General features: G+C 34.6%; 1 protein-coding gene across 1 annotated transcript in view; it reads right to left on the bottom strand.

The window, feature by feature from the left end:
• DDC (dopa decarboxylase) overlaps positions 1-18043 on the bottom strand; it is a 696490-nt gene that overhangs the window by 434839 nt on the left and 243608 nt on the right. The window lies entirely within an intron of this gene.

Raw genomic sequence — 18043 nt, 5'->3', positions numbered from 1 at the left:
GTTACTGTGGTTTTGACAAGCTGCGGCAAAACAAAATCAGAGAAAAGCCACTTGAGAGAGAATGCCTCAACAGAGGATATACATGCACTTTGAAATTTCTACCAGTGAAAATTGAACTCACAGAAGAAGGGATCATGCTTGGCTGTGGTGAAACAAGATGAAATTGGTGGATCTGTGTTGTCCCATAGCTAATAGAATTTGTTGAGGATACATGTTTAGGATTTTGGCCATTATAAAGTAAAGCCACTGCTTTAATAAAAGCAAAACAAAAAATTGTTGCCTTTAAAAGTGGTGGCTTAATGGCTTATTGTACCTATTCTACTTCCACTGATACAAAGAAGCTATGTAAGTGCCCCTTTGTTATAAATGGTTAAAGTTATTTTAAGCCAACTTTATCCCACAAAGCTACTAGAATTTTCTTTGAAGTTGATACTGCAGAAAACATAGTGGGATTTGCATGAATCTGAGAAACTTTTAGCAAAACATCCAAGCCAGTAAAAAAAGTCATTGTATTATTTAAATAATCATTATACTGAACATTTTCTGATCCCAGCTTTATCTTTCGAGTCACACAATAAATTATTTTCTACATGCTAAATTCAAGTCCAAGTTCAGTTGTATTAAGTTGCTTGATCCCAAGTACTGCTACAGTTAAAATCAGAAATATGAAAGACAAAATAAAAATAACATAAAACAATATCAGAATAATCAGGCAGTGGAAGACAGAAGTGCAGCTTGGCCCTCAGGTGGTTTTCAAACCATGGCCACCCCCCAAGCATACATGTTTCTTTTGAACCATGCATACATGTATGTGTTGTTTTGGTTTCATCTACCTGATTATTTTAAATGTATACATATTTACCAGGCTGCTTTAAATGGTCTACTTCAAAACATTGAAATTTCACAACATCGAACCACTGATCAGTGAAGACCAAATGACTGAAGTTGTGAAATATTGAACCATGTGAATGAAGATGGCCGTACACTGCAGAACAGGAAATTTACCATTTTCTTCACTGTAGTGTGATCTCAGAGTTGGTATATTTAAGTAACAGGGGGTGTGGTGGTTCAGCACTAAAGGAGTCATTTTCAGCTATTAGAGTTTTTTTATGTTCGATATTTCACAACTTTGATCATCTGGTCTTGGATGATTGGGGGTTCAATGTTGTGAAATTTTGGGTCATTGAAGTAGACCCATTTTAAAGTATATTTATTATTTAATAAATAATTTATTGTTTACTAAAATGAAATCTGACTGTGATTTAAATGTCTAGACTTTAACATTTTTCCAGCAAGAAGTGAACCAATAGAAGTGAACCTCTTAACCAATAACAACAAAATCAGTCATTTCAGATTAATTCAACTATAGAAGGGCACTCAAACTGCTATCATCATATTCTACCATTGTCTGTATTAATCAATTGCAATCACTTTAATTGTCTACATGTCACATGTCTGACTATGATAAAAATGGCCAGAGTAAAGTAGTCTAAATTGCTTTTTATAAATTCACACCAATCATGCTGAACTATATTAATAACTGTTTAACTTGATCATAACATCAGTGCTATTCATTTATATCCACTGAGAGTCCTTGTATCCAGCAATTACAGCCACTTTGCTGACTGTGTGCACCTCAGATGCCTGATCCTGAAAAACTCTAATAATGGCTTCAATAATGTAATTCAAGTTTGTTTCACAAAACACACAGTAACCACAGTAAAGTATTGCAAGTTATTACAATGTCCTGCAAATGTACACCAGTCCTTCAAAGCTCTGCTAATGCTTGTTTAAAATGAGTAGATGACAAGAGAAAATGTTACTTTTATAGTCAAACAGTTCCACACACTTTGCTAATGGAGCGTACCTCAAACATCTGATTGTGATAACATAAGGGACACAGTAATGTATTTTATGTTTGTTTCCCACAAACAGACAGTAGCCAGTGTGGCCACAATGACATATTCCAACGTAACTTTACAGAAATCCACTCTAGTCTTGAAAAGTCATATTAAAATAGGGTTAGGTACTTTCATCCATAGATAGTCTCTGCAGCTCTACCCAGCTATTATAGCCACTAAGTTAACTATGTATATCTCAGATGTCTGATAATGATAATAAATAATGGCGGCAATAAATGTTTTTCAACTTTGTTGCACACAAATAGTACCTACAGTAAAGAATAAGTGAGAGACAAAAATAAAATGAGATAAATGCCCCAAATCAGTTACAGTTTCTGAATATTACTCTAATTCACTTAGAAAGATAATAAAAAATGTTACCAATGGATTATCTAAACAATAAAAATATATAACTCTAATTCTTGGCATTATTGACTGATTATCCAGAAAATCAACAGTTTTATGAGAGATAGAGCAAAAGTATGGGGCAGAAATCAGGGCTGTTTTCCAAAATCAGGGGCAGTTGAGGTGTGGAATACTGAATTGTTTCACTCACAAAAAATCACACTAGTCCTGCAAAGACTGAATAATGGTCAAATAAAATATTCAGTTGTTTTCATATGCAGACAGCTCCTGTGCCCAGCAATTACAGCTAATTTGTTCATAAATCAACATGTTTTGCATCAGCTTTCATTTTCAGAACAAAAAGAAATAGGGGCATCAAATGTATGGCGTTATTGTCTGACTTTAATCCTCAGTAACATAAAAAAAACACAACTTTTATGAGGGATAGAGCAAAAATAGGAAGTAAAATCAGGGCTGTTCCATAAAATTAAGAATAGCTGAAAGGTACAATACCAACTTGTGTCACAAAAATCACACTACTCCATCAAAACCAGAATAATGATCAAATAACAGTATCAGTTATTTTCATGTACAGATACCCCTGGATCTAGCTGTTATAGATAATTTGTTAACTGAACAGCAGATTTTACATCCACATATGTTTCTGAACAATAAGAAGAAGCCTAGCACTATTGACTGCCTATAATATTCAGTGACTAATAGAAAGATAAACATTTTACAAGGGATAGGGCAAAACTATGAGGCAAAATATGGGATATTCTGCAAAACTGGTATCAGTTGAGCGGTATATGAGTATTCTTCCAAAACAGATTTCCTCTTACATTACCATTTACCCTGCTAGCATCTGGCTTGTTAAAGAAAAAAAAAAACAGTCTTCATATGGCAAAGTACTTTTCCCATAAATTATTTTCCTTGCAGCTACTTATTGCTATAACGTGCCCTGCCTTATCTTGTGCCTTGCATTTAGCCACTCCACTCTCTAGTCAGCTGCCGTAGCCTGGTCTCAGAATGCATCCTCTTCTTTAACCCCTTTACTTTCATCTCACCACATATAAGAAATACAAGTATTTCAGAGAAACAGGTTAATCTCACTTCAGTAACAACTGCTAGATTCTATTCTTCCTCAGTCTTCCAGAGTACATTAATGGAAAACAGTGTGTTGTGTGTGTTTTGTGTGTGTGTGTGTGTGTGTGTGTGTGTGTGTGTGTGTGTGTGTGTGTGTGTGTGTGTGTGTGTGTGTGTCTACATATATCTATCTGTATCCATATATACATGTGTGCTGAATTTAGTTGACACAACATCGAACACAAAAAAAATCAGCTTTGCAAAAGCTGACATGCTACTACATATGCACTGAGCAACATCCGAGGCACATTCAAAACTTAAGCTTAAACAATAAGTTAAAAGATTGTTTTTTGCAGGAGGCGAGCCCCCTCCACACTTGCCACACCCTCTGATAATTATATTAATTAGATTTCCATTTGTCTGTACTTTTTATTTGCTTATTTGTCCTGGGTCATGGCTAAAAAGGGTCCTTAGACCATTCCATTTACCCAGTTATCAAATGATAAATAAATAAATAAATATGCACTGACTTTGAGGAATTACAAACTCTAGCAATAATGCTTTCAGATCCTGGCTTCTCTTCTAGCGCTTTTTTCACTTTCAGCAGTCAGCTCCATTAAAAACAACTACTGGTACATCTTTTGAATCCAGCAGTAAAATTAAGAAAAGCCCCTAACTAGACTCTAATATTACAATTAAGAAAAGCACCTGATTGAAAAAACCCAGGCCCAGATGCAGTACCTAACTTCTAGTTAAAAGTACTAACATCTTTACACAAAAACTTAGCTCTGCGTAAGAGCTGCTTATATGCACACCCTGTACAGATGTCAGCCTGGTTAACAACAGGAAAAAAATCCCCTTTAAGTGTGAACTTGCAAGCTATCTTAAAAACTACAGACCAATAACTTGCCTTCTGACAATGTATAAACTATATACTGGAATTGATGTTGACATAGTTTATAGTCATTTAGAAGAAAACTCAATCATGGCAATGAAACAAAAGAGTAAGAAAAGAAAGTCATATGGAGCAAAATATCATTTTTGTTAAATAAAGCCATAATGAAGAATTGTAGAAATGGAAAAAAATCTAAGCATGGCATGGACAGGTTGTAAAAAAGCATTTGACAGCATCCCGCATTTATGGATGTAGGAGTGCTTACAGATGTAGAAGATACACACTACATTGATTAATTACATTTCAGTGAGCATGAAACAGTAGCACATTCAAAGAGGGATATTTCAGGGTGACTGCCTTAACCCATTAAGCTGTCTACTTAGTAGATTAGTTCATTGGTACAAATTGCCTCCCAGACAACAACAAAGTACAAAGACTTCTCATCTCCTCTTTGTAGATGATTTAAAAATGAAATGTATAGTTCATCAAATGAGGAACTGAAAGCACACCTGGAAGAGGTCAAAACTTTCTCAGATGATATAAGAATGTCATTTGGTTTTCATAAATGTGAAAAAGCAACATTTAAAGCAGGAAAGCTACAGCATAGAGAAAATATCAGTCTAGGACAGGAATGTGATATAAAGGAACTTGAGAAGGAGTGAGTATATAAATATTTGGGAACTGATGAAGGACTGACAATAAAATGTGAACAAATCTGAATAAAACTCAGTAAGGAACATTTTAGAAGACTAAAATTAATACTGAAAATACCCTTGACATCTAGGAAGAAAGTCCAAGCTATAAACCAATTTGTTCTTCCTGTTCTAACTCACAGTTTTTGGATGATTGACTGGCCCCAAAAGGTATTAGATCAGATGGACAGTAAAACAAGAAAAAATGCTTCACACTTATCAAATGATATATAAAAATCAGTGTATGCCAAGATTATACATTCCTTGTTCTGATGGAGGAATGGGCCTCCTTGAAACTGATTACATGTATAGATCTGCAGTCATAGGACTGCATATATATTTGCTGATCTCACAAGATCCAAATGTAGTGAAAGTTTTGAAACATGAAGGTAACAAGTCTAAGATGACTTCCCTGCTTAGTTTAGGAGAAGCCAAGAAGAAGTCAAGTGAGAATGGAAACCATACCAGAAGTAGACAAAAATCAGGTAGCAAATGAATGTGCCAAAAAGCAAAAGAAAGAATATATGAAAAAAAATCAGATGAAAAGGCAAGAAATGTGGAAAAGGCAAATTCAAAAAACTCCACGAACAATGTCATGTCAATCAGGATCTGACACAAGAATGGTTAAGGACAGGTGAATTTAAACCAAAAGATGAAAGGTTAATATTTACAACCCAGGATAGTGGACTACATGCATATTGGTTTCAAAAGTCCATTGAACATGTGGGAGAAACAGATAAATACAGGTTCTGTAAGACAGAACTGGAAACAGTCACACATCTTGTTGCTGGGTGTGATACATTAATGGCAGAGGACCTGTATACTGAAAGGCAAAATAATGTGGTAAGACTGTTGCACTGGGGATTGTGCAAACATTACAATATTGAAGTAGCTGAGAAGCATTGGAAACATGAGCCACAAAGCATTTTTTAGAATGATTACATTTATATCACATGGGATTATCCATCGCCATCAATTCAAAAAATAGATGGGAGAAAACCAGATATAGTAGTCCATGAAAAGAAGATAAAAGTAGCACTGATCTTTGAAATTGCTACACCCAGTCATTACAGTGCCTTATGTACAGACAGACAGACAAAAAGTTATAAAATACAAGGCTTTGCAGGCAGAAACAAGGGCAGTGTGGAAGAAGGATACCCATAGAGTTCCAAGAGTCTTATTTAGGTATGCTACTGATACAAGTAGTAACGCCATATCAATTACAGAAGGAGACCATTCTTGGCACATTGCAGATGTTGTAAAGTGCACTTCTGGCTAACATGAAACTTTTAAACAGTACTACTTTCACGAACTTTAATCATACTTTGACTTAGGAATGGGGTCCTTTCTCATCAAGGTATTAGAAACCCAAAAGACTTGGAGAAATTAAACCAAGAGACACCATAGCATAGATTAAATATGTTCAGTGGTAAACATGGAACAAATTCTCTTTACACTGATTTGCTATATTTATCATTTAACTATCGTATTCTTCTCCATTTCGCAATTTCATTGTATGGTTGATTGACACTTGAGCACACCTATATGGATTCTCATCCGCTGCAAGGAGCTGAGGCAAAATGAGCAAGGTGGGGAAGGTATTGGAACCCCCTCCAGTGTTGTGGACCCTATACAACTGTCCCAATCCCATCTATTTTAATTCATCAAATCCATCATTGATTACTTCCTCATATTTTGTTGATCTGGATTCTGATGACACAAGGTCCGTGTACATCCTAAGCCCAAAGTGAAAACACAACACTTACAGCATATAGCAGTGCAATCTATAGAGCAGTACTAAAATAATTTAGATTAAATACAATCAAATGCAGGATAGGCTAGGGCCCAGCGATGGATTCACATTTAAATGAACTAATTCACCAAAATTTGCTGTCATGAAACCATAAGAACATATCATACTGTGTTACTACAAAGTAAAAAAGAGAAGAGTCAAATAAAATATGTTACTGAACAAGTGAAAAAGAATGTGAGTATGGACCTTACTTATTTAATTAATGATAAAAGAACTGGAAAAGTTACAAGAAGGAGAAATAGAGGCAGATAAGATTTGAAGAAAAAAAAGTCTGTGATCACATACAAAGAAATAATTCACTAAACTGCTCCAAAATGTAGAATATAATAAACCTATAAAGAGCTAAGGGGAGGGAGCAATAGATGTAAGTTTATTAATTAGAGTTTACGACCATATGTCAGATGTACAAGAGAAACTACTTACAGGTTAACAGTTCAGGATAGCACATGGAGTCCTTGAATACACACTGATACAAGGGATACTTCTACAATCAGCTTTTACCTCAACACAACTGATGACCCAGCCCCAGTTACATCACTAGCACCCCAGGCTTACAGGTATCTTTAAAGCTACAGTACTCACATATTAATATGTGATATCTCCTTTTTGCTTAAAGCTGAAAGCACTTTATTTTATATTTGCATCTCATGGAATCAATTGCCTCATATATAGTAGCATATATATATATATATATATATATATATATATATATATATATATATATATATATATATATATTATACAAATTATAACCCTTTTACGAGTATAGGCTTAACTTATACAGCAATCTGCCATAACAGGTATAGTAATCAGAATTACTAGACATATATACATTTCCCTGATTAGTCCTTCATCAGTCATAGCAGCAATTTTGACATCAGTGGATTGGAGGAGATCCATTATGATCTTCAAGTTAATTTTAGGATGTCTTTCAGTATCTGAAACCACTGGTTCAAGCGAACACTTCACTATGACCTCTGGCAAGTCCTGCGTGGGAATGTTCAATTAATTTTATGTAGCCCATTGTAGCATCTTTGCTACATTTCAGTGATTTCTTTACTGAAAAATATCATTGCCTTGGACTAGATAAGATATTTGCTTGTTTTATCTAATGATCAATTACTTTGGTCTGTAACTATGATTTTTGTCTAAAATCATCTCTGCTTTCTCTCTCTTTCCTTTAATCCTGAAAGATTCTTAGCTGTTTTATCATGGAAGTGCTTTTTTTCAACTGCCTTCTTTATAAAGCTTTTGGAGACTAGCAGGGAAAATTATACAGGAAGGTTTATTACAAATCTTCACTGAGCTGGTTAAAGTCCCACAGCATGTATATGTATATTTCTGTATTCTACATGAAGCAGGTAAGAATGCTAGGTATGTGCTTGATGTGTAGAAATCTATATTGTAATTTCTACAATTCCTTGGGTTATTGAAACATGTCAGCAATATTTTGGTATATTTGGGATAAATTTGGCTAGGTTTAAACCGGCTTTAAATCACTCTAATTACAGGATGTTCTGAAGTGTCTTTTAATTGAACTATTTTCCATATCAAAAATCCAGACAAAAGTTGAGATTGTTATATTAAAATAGATCAGTATTGGCCCTATTATTCCTAATCGCAGTACAAAGAGGCTTTTGAGTACTTCAGGCACTATGTTTTACATCCCCACCAATAATGACTGCAGTTCATAGGCATGTGCTGCTATCTTTAATGGTACTGTACAACGCATCTCCACGTTCTGTTAATTATGCACAGGATTATCCAGCACACTATGATGCACTAGGCACGCTTGTTTCAACTCTTCTCCTCCAAATAACTGCTTTTGTGTGCGATACACAGCATAACAAAGGAGGGGAACACTTTTAATAAGGTAGTCTCTTTCCTAATGATGTCTTTCCTGCTGTGCTGTTCTCCTCTGACATGCGTATAAGTGATTGATAAAGATTTTCTACTCATTAGGTGTGATGATGGAGCCTGGGTCATCACCAGATTTTTCATTACAATTTTATGGCCCTGTGTGTGGTTCCATTAGCAGAGGGTTGCCAGCATCACTGGGTAGGCACATGTCTTTTTTGAATGAAGTAGCAGGTTTGTCTGCACCGTAGAGAACATTGTTGCTGGTAGGGAGATTTTTATGTAGTGGGTTTATTTTCGGGGAGTTTTTGTTTTGTGGGAGGCAATGTGTAGCTCAGCACTGCATGCTGAGCTGCATATTAGCAGGGAAGTGGGAATACTATTTTCAGAACACTTCCAGTACTATTGCATGGCACACAACTGTAGTCCCAGAGGTTACACCACTGGGAACAGCTGGTATTCCAGTGCTGCTGGTTTCATGAACTGCAAACTGTTGTGATGGGAGTTGTTTGCATGCATACTCCATGCACAGTATATATTAAGTGATATTTTCTAATGCAAGACACTATTCAATCTCTTATCACCACATTTACAGTCATGTTCTGTGTTTTAATTATGTGACATAAGGCATCAATAACCTACTGGGATGCTTGACTTTTCATGAAAGGCAGATTCTTCTTTAGCACACATTATGCCTGGAATTTACTTTTTTAATTCTGCAGGGTTGTCTCTTTCTTCCTATTTGAAAAAAAAAACATGTTCAATACCTTAATAGTTTTCTTCCCTGCTACATAATAGCACATTGGAGTCATTCTAGTTTATCCAAAGATGACTTAAATTAGATACAATTCAATATTTTTAATCCAGGACTTCTAGTTTTTGAACAGACTTTCATTAAACCTTAAAGAAGTTTATTGATACAGAGTCATTATCATGAACCAACGAGGTCAAAATTTGGAATGGCTGTGTCATTTAAATGAACTACTTTTAAGTGTTTTCATTAAAATTAAAAAAAAAAGAAAAGGTATGTTAAATCATGCAGATGAGGCCCGCGTAAACAAGAAACATCATCTGAAGATCAACGGGACCAAAAGCAACCCCCTAAAACTTTGTGTCTTAAGACCTTTTCATTTGATACCATTTCAGATCTGGAACAGGAAATATTTAACAGTTCAAGACAGCTCAAGGAGACAATAGTTGGAGATGATTGCAATACCAGCTTTTACTGTAGCATAACCGAAGACCAAGCTCTGACTATTTGTACTCCTTAAGATATAGTATATCACATATCTTGTATGTGACAAAAACATTGATAGATAAGAAAGTAATAAAAATTAAACATGAAAATAAATAATAACATGTTTCACAGAGACTAATACACTCTCCAAAAAAAGGTATTACTAAAGTGGCATCCTGAAAATGGCCTCTTGATATACACTCAGATCTGATGAGGTAGAGAATTCCACAAGATGGGAGCATGGTAGATAAAGTATCCCTGACCAGATGTTTCTAAATACATTCTAGGAATCTCCAGTAATCCATTCTCTTCAGAGATGGCTGGCTGGACAGCAGTGTGTTGAAAACTCATTAAGTTAGACAGGACCAAGGCTTGTAAAGGCTCCAGGTCCATTAGCCTAGTACACACCTATGAACTTATAAAATCTTAAATGACAATTTTGCTACCACTGGTAGCTGATAAAAATCCGACAGGACACAGGTAACATGATAATGTAACTATGTGGTCAGAACACTGACTACAGAAGTCTGAACAAAATAGTGTTGGCAAGGCCAGCATCAGGTATCCTGCATTACCCTAAGATATAAACATGAGATATAAACCACTGTAATAAGGTGGGTAGAGACAAATGTATGCAGGAACACAGCAAGCTATTCAGTGGACATCTCATGTTTAATTAAGATATTGATACAAAGAAAATTATAAGTATCTTGAACAACAGCTGCCATATGAAGCACCAGTAAAATTATACCAGGTAAAACCACGCTTTGATCACATATACTTTGTAAATGTCTAACCTTTTGTCATCCTATACAATTATTGTAAGAAAGTGAGGAGTTATCTGGAGCCATGTGGTTATATCCATAATGGTAGCCTCTGTTTTGGTAGGACAGAGCATAAACTGACTTTCATTTATCCATTCAAGATGTACTGTAGGCATTCCTTCAGAGTAATAACTGCAATTACATTATAGTTTAAGCAGCAGATCATCACCAAAGCAGTGATACTCCAACCCATCCTTTGAAATGACATCTCTTAATATAATTATTATACCATACAAACCCAAGAAACAAAGAGAAAGCCATATGGAGTACTGCAACATAGAGGTTCCCCCAAAGAGGAATTTAGTCCACAGACAACCCTCTCAAGGTACCCAGAGATATAAGATGCAAACAATATAAGGACTGTGGATGCAGGACAACAGTTGGACTGTAGTTATTCAGTAAGGGTACCATGATGTATGATATCATATGCTGGCAAAAGATTATGGGGGAAACAATTAAGTAGAAACATCAATCCTTTCCCATTAGGTGGTCCTTAAGCATACTGGATGATGGCAGTCATCTTTTTTTGAGCTGTCTGACATTGTGGTTACTTCAGAAATAGTCCAAAGTTTGACTAGAGTCTCACAATTTGGCTGCCTTGTGATTTGCAATACTACAATGGATAAAGCATTTAAACTATTCTGTCGAGTGAGGCTGGCATAGCTACTATATATATATATTGTGTAGAGCAGAGGTAAAATAAATTTCACCAGTGTTTATTTTTATCTTAATTAGACGTATGGGTTGTACACAATCAAAAAGTGGTTATAATTGTGCATTGGAAGCTATCTGTTGATGAAAATGACTGATGTTGCTGTTATTTGCTCATGTTAAATAGTTATTAATCAAGCTTTGTAGGCAAGTGTGCATTTGTGTGAAGCAAGTCAGAATAATTTCCCGAATCTTTTATGTGATTGTTTGAAACAAAGTTGAAAAGCATTACTGCAAACATTTTATTATCACAGCTATACATCAGAAGGTGCACAATAAGCAAAATGGCTATAACTGCTGGGTAAACGCAGTCAATGTAGATGAAAATGACTGAACCTGTTGTCATTTAATCAAGCTAAACAGTCATTAATTTAGTTTTTCAGTACTAATATACATTTGTGTGAAGCAGAGTTGAAATACATTACTGTGACCTTTGATTTTACAGTTAGACAACTAAGGTATACACAATTAACAGTGTCTATCATTACTGGGTACAGGGGATGTCTTTAGACAAAAATGACAAACTCACTTGTCAATTGATCAAATTAAATTGTCATTAATTTGATTTTGTAGGACAAGTGTGCATTTATGTGAACCAAATTGTAAACTTTATCTTGTCCATTTTTAAACACAATCAGACATACAGGTGTATACAGTCAATATAGTCACTGTACTTGATGGATATGGAGATTTCAATGGATAAAACTGACTTATTCCTGCTTTTTGATTACAAACAAATGGTCAGTGATCTGTCTTGATGGGGACAATGCAGTGTTATGAGATGTATTATATTTGTTTAAATCAGTATAAAAGGATAATTGCTATGGCTTATGCATGTACACTCACATGTGAGCATGTGTTTGGATATGTATGTGTTTGTGCATGCATCTTTTGATAGACTTGATATGTGTATTGTGGAGAAAATATCACCAATTTTAAGTTTTGACCCATGCAATATTGTGAGGTGTATGCTTAACTAATAGTAAAGATAGCTAAAAAGCTATCTTTCAAAACTAATATATAAAATGTGTTACAGTACATCAAGACCCTCAAAGCATGACCCAGTGGCATAAGCTAAAGCTATATAAGGAGATTTTGATATAAGCTTAGTAGGTGGGACCACATTCTCAGTTAATACCCTGGATCCCAACTGTTCTCAAACAGACCCTGAATGGACAGTAGATAAGAAGGAATTTAAACTTTTTTTTCATGCACTAAAGGTTACATTTTGATGGAAATAGTAGACCCACTGAGAATATGAACTATTATAGACCCAGCTGTAAAACAAATGTCAGGTCCTTTACTTACATTCATATGCACTGGGTAGTTAATGGCCTAAATATCTTGAATGTAGCAGAAACAAGATAGGGCCACACCTCTCAATCTCTTAGTGCAAGAATTCTGGACAAAGACAAAAATAATGTCAAGAAACAAAGACTCAGACTCAGGAGTATATTTTAAATATTCTCTTATAAGCTTATTTACTAGAATAACAGGTTCTGCATTATCCTGGATTTTCTGAAGTATATGGAGTCTGCAACATTAATGCCATTATTTAGTGACTTCAATCTACAATGATTTGCCAGGAAACTGTAAATTTTATAAGGAGCAGACCAAACATTTAAGCAAAAATCTGGCCATTCTATAAAACTCTGGGCAGTTAAGAAGTTTGGAAGGGGCAGAGCTTTCTCAAGTCACATTTCTAATAAAAAGAGGTCAACATCATGCAACTATAGAACATTCATTTTGATAAAGAAAAGACTTTCAATTTCTAATTAAATTAATTTATATTATTTAATGTCATCTGTTGAGGAGATGAAATACTACCTATATAGTTATAAAATAGGCCTTTGCTAGAGGTGTTACTCCTGGAACACAGTGGCCCAAGCTAATGCCCCTACAATAAAAACAATATTCTGCACAGTCTACTGCAATAATTCATCACTGTTCCAGCTATCTTGGCTGTTGTCTCCATCCCCTGATAACACAATCAGTAGGTAAAGTCAGTAGTAACATAGTTTTAGTGCTTCATTATTTTGCTGTTGGCTGCACATCCCTTTGGGTTCTCCTCCTCAGCCTATCGAGAATTCAATAAGTCTTAAATTCTAGGTAAAGAGTTGATATTAAATGTCTGCCAGTGTTGAAAGCAGTAGAAGGGATATAGCCTTCATAAAGTAAAGATAAAGCAGGTCATGATGTGATTGTGGGTGCGGGAGTAGGGATGATGAACACAAATACAGTACTAAATATTAAAGTTCAGTATTCCAAACAAAACAAAATAATATGGTAAAAGCCAAACATATTATTTCATGACACAGAGATACACAGACACACACCCACACACACATGCATGCATGTACACGCACCCACACACACACACACACACACACACACACACACACACACACACACACACACACACACACACATAAAACACACACACACATACACACACACCTACATATGTATACACAAAAATATGCTGCAATATAAACTCATCACATGACTAATCAGCTGAAGTTACCAACACTCCCATAGCATGATATGTATCTATGTTTTATATTTGTATGTATGTATTTATTTGGGTCTATATCACAATGTCGAACTTACAAAAGTTCGATTGTTGTAATATTGAACCCTACTGTCTGAAACCCAACAAAACCGAAAGCACAGAACAGTAATTTTTTTCCTGGGGAAAAAAAAATCGCTGTTCCGTGACAAAACCCCCCCAAAAAACTTAACCTTAAACATAAACTTAAGAGTGGGGTGAACCTCCCAACATGGGGGCCTGTGCCCCCCACACACCCCTACTTAAATTTAGCAACTCCAAGATCGCACCCCAGTGGAGGAAATAGCAAAGCCCCAAAAACAGCCCACCAATTTTTTTCCCTGGGAAAAAAGTCAATGTGCCGTTGCTTCGCTATTTTCCACTTTCGGACTTTAGGGTTCGATATTACAACATTCAAACTTGTTTTAGTTCGACGTTGTAATATAGACTCTATTTATTTATTTATTTTGTTTGCTTGTTTATCAGAATAGTGTTACAGGGTAGGGCCCAGTTTCAGTGAAAGCCTGAGCAAAACAGTTCCATTATTGTGAAAATATTCAGAAATTAGACAATACTTGTTTTGCAACATCACGTGTAGAATAAAAATCATTACAGATATTGTGTAGATAGTAAGGATATGTACAAATATCTAATACAAGCAGGTGACTATAACCTAAAAACTAAGAAGAGGTGCAGGAGTATACACAAGTGCATACACACATAGTACATTAAGCAAAGGAAGACAAAGGCATAGATATTTTTATACTGAGATATATGCAAGTGCAGAGAGTGTTGTGAAAATTCTGCTGTGCAGAGCTAGTTTCAGCTGGAACTTGAGATATTTAACTAAGGCAGTCCTAAATAATTTAGGCTAAGTGTCATGCCTTAGGATTACAGGTAGAACAATAAAAAGGCGGATCACAACCAGAACTTCTCGTAACTATTTATTAATCAAAAACAGTAGAAGCAAATATTCCTTCACTTAGCGCTTTCACCCGTTCACATCACGGGTTTCATTAGAGTGAAGAGTTATTACAGCAGCTACTTTAAACAGATAACACTATCCAAACACATCAATTAATTAATTAACTCATTAACAATTAAAATAAGATGGCTGTCTTAAAAATTTGTTAAATAATACAAAGAGATGTGTTTACTAAAAGGCTGTACGATGTTAAACAGTGGTTTCTATATAAAAAATTGTATCCAATACATAAGGGTATACTCCCAAAATGTGACACACAAAAAAATGTATCCATAGCATGTGTAAAAAAACAGTATAAGATCTACATTAAAAAGGCCCTTTGTGTGTGTGTGTATGTGTGTAAATAAATGTTAGTGAATGTTTTATCTTCCTTAAATAATTCTATAAAAATTAATAGATATTAATAAATATTAATAAATAAATAAATAATGTTAATATTAGTGTAGATAAAAATATTAATAAAAAGTTCAATTTTTAAATTTATCTTTATAAAAATATTCCTAATACAAATAATGTTAGACTAAATGTTGTAAGATTTTAATTTTAATAACAAGCAATAGATGTGTGTTCATTAATACCTGATGGGTTACTTGCATTTAACCTCAACTGCCAGAGACACTCCTTTAATTCTAACAGACTGTTAACATCTCCTTCTTTGATACAATTTTGAGGTATTCTATCAATAACAAAAAATAGAAATTTCTTAAAATCTGTACATGTTGTACTATGCATATAAAGAGAATTAGTGTTTTTTTTATTTTTAATATCTCTGTTATGTTCAGTAATTCTTTCCTTAAGCTTCCTAATGGTTTTACCTATATAGTATGTCTGACAAGTTAAACAAGTTGCTAAATATACTACTAATTTCGTATTACAATTTACATGCCCAGGACATCTAACAGTCCGATTAAAACCTTTAATGGTAGCATAAGGTCCATCGTTTATATACCTGCAACATCTACAAAAACCACATTTTCTCATTTGAGAATTTTTATGTAATGTTTCCTTTTCAAAATAGTCCTTCAAATTTTTACCTCTACTAAAAACAATTGTAGGGTCATTACCTATACTGTTCAAAATCTCTATTTGATTGTTAAACAAATTCTTCCATGTCTTCTTTATACTTTCTGACATTGTTTTAATGTTACTAGTGTAAGGTAAAACTAATGCACATGAATTTTTTAGGCCAGTTTTATTATTTTCTAATTTGTTCTGACACATGCCATATTTTAATATAGGCTTAAAGTTAGTGTGTCTTTTTTCTTTTACTTCCCTTTTAATTTGATCAAGTAGTTTGTTTGGATAACCTCTGTCCACAAACATATTTGATAGAATATCTATCTGTTGAAAAAACTCACCATCCTCACTAATAATCCTTGAAAGCCTCACCATTTGCCCCTTAACCAAATTACGCTTTTGGAAATAGGGGTGACAGCTTTTAAAATGAAGATAGGAGTTAGAAAATGTCTTTTTACGATAAATGTTCGATTCTATCTTTCCTGTTGTTTTCCTAAGTTTTATGTCCAGATACTCGCATCCTTCTTTGTTAATATTATATGTGAACTTTAAAAAATGTTGTAGTACTCTCTAAGTATGTAACAAATTCTTCCATCTCTTCTAGTGTACCTTTCCAAAACAATAAGATGTCATCCAAAAATCTTAAATACATATCTACTTTGACCAAAAACTACTAGTGAAGACCTTCTCTTTCTCCCACATGGCCAAAACTAAGTTCGCGTAGACAGGTGCACATCTTGCACCCATTGCTACACCCGAACTTTGTTTATAGTATTCGTCCGCAAACTGAAAAAAAATATTTTCAAGAACCATTTCCATAAGTTCTACCAATAATTTCCGTTTTGCTGTACTAAAATTACCATAATTTTCTAAACTGGCCTCAAACAATTGCAGTCCTTCTTCAAGAGGTTTACGGAAAATAGATTAACAATGTCTATTGTAACAATAAAGGTGTTTTCTAAGTCTGTCTTGTCGTATTCTTTTAAATTTTCTAAGCAATTCGAAGAATCCTTCAATATGTGTTTAATATTTTTCACTACATCACAACAATTAACATCAATGTAGCGTGCTATTGCTTCAGTTTTAGATTGTTTTGCTGACACTATAGGTCTGAACGGTGGGTTTGAAATGTTTTTGTGTATTTTAGGTATCCCAAATAAGGATGGGGTGATCGGATATTCCACTAATAAATAATCATATTCTTCTTTCGTAATACTACCTTCAATAAGCAAGTCATATAATAGCCAATCAATCTTTGTATAAGCTTTTAACATATCGTATCTTGAAACTGCTATATAAGTCGTATCATCACTTAACATGTGAATCATTTTATGCTGGTAGTCCAAATTATTCATGATCACCACCCCACCCCCTTTATCTGGTTTCATAATTCTTAAGTCATTAGACATACTTAATTCTCTAAGACAGTTTCTTTCTGCTACTGTTAAGTTGTCCTCTGTTAGATATGTTTCCTTTCATGCTTTTCTTATTTGTATCTCACATAACATTTCAAAAAGGTGAATAACAGCATTGCTAGGTGGTATGAAAGTACTTGACCTTTTTAGTGTAAAATTCCTAGTTTCTGTTGTCAGATCAGTGTCAGTCCTATTTTTTAAAAACATTTTCAAATTTAATAATCTAAGGATTACAGGTAGAATGTTCTGTCATGTGGAAACCCTTTACAGAGCACTGATAATTCTCATGTGAACAGATAAGTAGATATCTGGTAAGGAACTTGTCTGAGGACCTGAGGGAGTGAGTCAGCTTGTGCCATTGTAATGCAGACTATAGAAAAGGGCATTTATCAGGGTGGCATAATATTATATGCATAACCTTTAAGGCTGAGAATGCTGATTTATTTTTGTGGTCTAACCAGTTGTTGAACAGGTGGAATATGCAGTACTGTGTTCTTGGGGAGGGGTGATAAGAAGTGAATAAGAAGATCCCATAATTGGACTATTTGAGTTTATCACTTAGAGGTTAATTTAGGCTGATAAGAATTGTGGAACCATTTAAGAGGATGGGGAGCAGAAAAGCTACGGTTACTTCAGCTGGAGGAAAATGGTTAGTAAAGTAAGTCTAGTTTGCAACTGCATTGTTAGGTAACTTGAGATGTAACTATCAGAAATATG

Source organism: Protopterus annectens, chromosome 3.part0 (genome assembly GCF_019279795.1).
Source record: "Protopterus annectens isolate FY-2018-M chromosome 3.part0, PAN1.0, whole genome shotgun sequence".
In the NCBI taxonomy this organism is placed as follows: Eukaryota; Metazoa; Chordata; order Ceratodontiformes; family Protopteridae; genus Protopterus; species Protopterus annectens.
Note: the sequence above shows the minus strand (reverse complement) of the source record. Positions and strands in the feature narration are given on the sequence as shown.